We start from the raw sequence: 3,885 nt of genomic DNA on the forward strand, positions 1-3,885 counted from the left end.
GCTAGAACAATTAGGACATCAACTAGGTCAACCACGGGTCTCCATTTTATCTATCAGAAAACCAACTCAAACAATTCAGGTGACTTCCCCAAGGTCACCCAGCTGGTTTTTCTGATTCTGGAGTTCATGGTCTCACCCATCAGGCAGTATTGCTCTACCAACGGGACTTTAGATCACAGATGGGCACCGAGCAATCGTGTTCTGGTACATTCAGTGCTACACTTTGGTCGGTGAAAGAAGCTAATTGGGTTTGACAGAGAGGAAGAGATCTAGTTTTCCGTGCTAAAAATAGCCTTCTTTTCGGTCATCCCCTTCAGGAACAACCACGTTCACCCGGGGAAACACCACCAATGCTTCAGAGTTTCTAGGTAAGTAAAGCACCCCCATTAAATCAAATCCCATGAGAAGAATATGGTAAAGATAAGCATTTGAAAGCCCACAAGATGGAAACAATTGGCAGGTATCTCTCTGTCTTTTATTATAGCAGCTTCAATCCGTAGGTTCGGAAGGGTACAGGATGTGGCAAAAGGATGGTCCTTAAGGTATCATGGGAAATTCCTGGCTTGCTGAGTGGACGCTGAAAAGTGGGCCTTTTATTGACTATTCAGTCCCCATTGCAAGCCTGCTTGGTCAGAGGCCAGCATGGCCGGATCCTCTTTTGCAAGGTCAGTAGCTGCCCGTTTGCAACTCTTCTGAAAAGGAAGAGGGACCTTAGGAGTGTGGACTAAAAGAGCCATGACCTAAAATTCCTTCCGGTTGCACAGACCCTTGGAGATGGGAGGCAACCGGCAGGACCTGAATCCAAAATCCAGGGAGAATGGCCCTGCGAAGGGTTGCTTGGTCTGAGGCTGAAGTTGGATGCTTGCCAGTTTCTCAGGGTGACTTACATGCCCCCACCCCCCAAGCAGGAGACAGACCATTCCCCGAACCTACTCATATCCCTGTCTTTCCAGCTGACTGTAAAAGCCAGTGGGTGAAAGAAGGCAGGCAGGGGAGATGTGGCAAGCGGTCACCTGCCCCTGCCTTCCGCCTCAACAGGTATCTCACCCGTAACACAAAGGAGAACGTCTTGTGGGTCGGTGACATTGGTGAAGATCGTCTCGCCAGTCCGTGAGTGGTTTTTGTGCTCGTGCGTAAACATCCAAAGGCACGGATCAGTTCTCTCGGCCTTCCTTGAGACCTTCTCAAGTATGCTGACTGTTCCTTATTTGTTCTCCTCCCGCCGCCCATTCTCCGCCCTTCTCTGCCCTGCTCAGTTCCCACTTTCTGTTGGGCCTGGCCCCTCGGAGGTGCCAGCAAGGAGACTGGAGGGTGAGGAGACAGGCCAAGGCATCGGTTCCCCCTCCTCACTCCGCCTTACCATGATTCTTGCAATGGCTTCCTGTCAGGTGGCCCCACTGCCACGGGTCCAGCATTTATTCACCAGGCTCCCGTAGTGCCATCCCAAGCCTTGCCCTATTGGGCCTACAAATGATGGCAGCCGTCTCCTATGGCTGGTCCGTGGGCCCACCACCCAAGCTTGCGGGTTCTCTTAACCCCGCCCACACCTCTGCGGAGAGTCCCCTCCTCCAACTCTCCTTAGGTGAATTCTTTTGAGGGTGCCACCTGTTCCCTGCTGGGATCCTGACTGACACAGGGGCCCTTCCCAGGGCATCCTCCATAGGTGACTTGCTAGTAATCCCCTTCACAGCCGTAACTGAAGGAGCTGTTCCGCAAAGGGCTTTGGTGCCGGGTTCAAGCTTTGACCCCACAGTGGCATCCTGATTGCGCCAATTACCCACCGTGTGACTTTGGGAAAGTGACACCCGTGACATTCGACTTCCTCGTTTGAAAAACGGGAAGGACGGATCTGACGACTTAGCGTTGCTGTGTCGGTTAAGTGAGACGGCACGTGGGAAACTTAGCAAGTGACTGCTGTCGTTACTCCCGTCTAGAGGTAAACCACTTCCCTGTGAGCCTCTCTCGGTCAGAGTGAGCTGCTCCTAACGCACACCTGTCTCATTCATCTTTTATCCCCCCCCCCCCTCCCAGGGCCTCAAAAAGCACCTCGCACATCCTAGGTGCTGAATACAAGAACGGATGGTGGCAGAGACAGGACCCCCTGACCACCCAAGTTTGCGTCATTCGCCTCATCACGCAAGGAAGCTACATTTCCCAGCCTTCTTTGCAACGGGGGCCGTGCCACTGAGTTCTGGCCAATGGGGTGTGGACAAAAGAGACCGTGCTCCTTTCCGGACTGGGCCATAAAACCCACGTGAGGTCTCCTCGTTCGAGGGTCAGCAAACTTTTCCTTCGGAGACTGCAAATATTTTGGGCTTTTTGGACTACGCAAGCTCTGGCACAACGACTCAGTCCGGCCAGTGTGACACGGAAGAAGCCAGAGTCGGTCTGTAAAGGCATGAGCAGGGCTGTGTTCCAATAAAACTTTATTTACAAAAAGAGGTGGTGGGCTGGATTTGGCCCACAGGCTAGAGTTGGCTGACCCTGTTCTAGTCTTTCCCTCCACCGTTCACGGAGACCTCGGGGGGCCAAGTGTGGGAAACGGTGGCACGGCCAAGACCAAGGAGTCTCGGTCTCTGAATGGCGATTGGGAGCAGGGTCCCCTCAACCCGCCACCAGAGTTGGCCATGATAGGAGCAGTTGATAACACTTTCGCTGCAAGTTACTTCGACACAGCGGCTGGTGGTTAGCGGTAAACCCACCCTGGCTCACTCACCGGTGATCCAGAAGCCAATTCGACTCACGTAGCTGCGAAGAGTGAAATACTAAGATTCTCGGTTGGGATCGCTGTCAGCACAATGGTAACCAAATTTTCACATATTCAGTATTTTGTCCTTTTCGAATCTTCACCGTCAGTGCGGGTTGGTCCTCTGAGGGCTGAACCTAGAGTGTTCGGTGGGAGACCCCACCGCTGTTTTTAGCTTGATCAACTCTGAAAGCAAGTTTCAGTTCTCTTCATCGCTATGGCATGTGTTTATGTTAGGCGCTGAAGTCGGAAGAGTGAAGCGAACAGGCCCGTCCTTCTCCCGTGGCACTTAGAGATCAGTAGAGTCTCAGTGACACTCAGCTGTGTGACGGTTCGGGCTTGTCACCTGTGTGGGAACAGGGGCCCAGAAGCGCCTTACCTGAACTCCACTGAATGCACTGTCCAAAGGAGGAAGGATTCTCCGTTACCAGAGAAGAGAGAAAGAGATAGAAGGACCAGCAGAATATCATATGCAGGTGTTTAACGCTGTCGGGGCAGGGGGATCAGGGAAGCTTCGCCAAGAGGTAACCGCTGTGCTGAAGGTAAAGATGAGTGAGGCAGCCAGCGCATGGGCGGAGGGCGCTGGGGTGAGGCCCGCTCCAAGTTAAAGGGCAGCAGACGTAGCTGCCTCGGGCCTGGGGGCGTTGTGGTCTTGGGTTCGGCCGCAGCACGGATTAGAAAGAAGCGGGTGAAAGAAACAGACCCAAAGAAGCCAGATGATGAAATGCTCTGTACCCCAGAGTGAGGATCTGGGACTCGAGCTACAGACAATGGGGAGCCACTGAAGGGTTTAGGGTTTAGGGAGCATGCCAGGAGCAGATCTCCGGTTCAGAAAGACGGTTTGGCGAAAGCTGTCTTGTTCACCGCTGTGTCCCGAGGGCCTAGAACAATGGCTGGCACATAGTAGGTATTGAATACATGACCACTGAATGAATAGCTTGAGTACAGGTTGCTATGAGAAACATAGTGAGGACTGACGGAGGCCCGATCTCTCTTTTTGCTCTCTTTCTTGACTCAGTGAAAAACCTGGAACCCACCGGGCAGTCAGGGTCAGAACCTCTGTCTCTGTCCTCTAGGATGCGAAGCAACACTGAGCATAGGTGTGGAAATGCTTCTGGATTGGGGTTCAAAGCAGTGAT

The 3,885-nt window shown here is 52.8% G+C and overlaps 1 long non-coding RNA gene across 1 annotated transcript; it reads left to right on the plus strand.

The window, feature by feature from the left end:
- The first annotated feature begins 303 nt into the window (after window positions 1-303).
- On the plus strand, window positions 304-2,561 carry LOC131489291 (uncharacterized). Its single transcript, XR_009250466.1, has 4 exons — window positions 304-368; window positions 765-878; window positions 1,039-1,188; window positions 2,032-2,561. It is a non-coding gene; the product is annotated as an uncharacterized LOC131489291 (long non-coding RNA).
- Window positions 2,562-3,885: the final 1,324 nt, after the last annotated feature.

This window comes from Neofelis nebulosa, chromosome 11 (assembly GCF_028018385.1).
Source record: "Neofelis nebulosa isolate mNeoNeb1 chromosome 11, mNeoNeb1.pri, whole genome shotgun sequence".
Classification (NCBI taxonomy): Eukaryota; Metazoa; Chordata; class Mammalia; order Carnivora; family Felidae; genus Neofelis; species Neofelis nebulosa.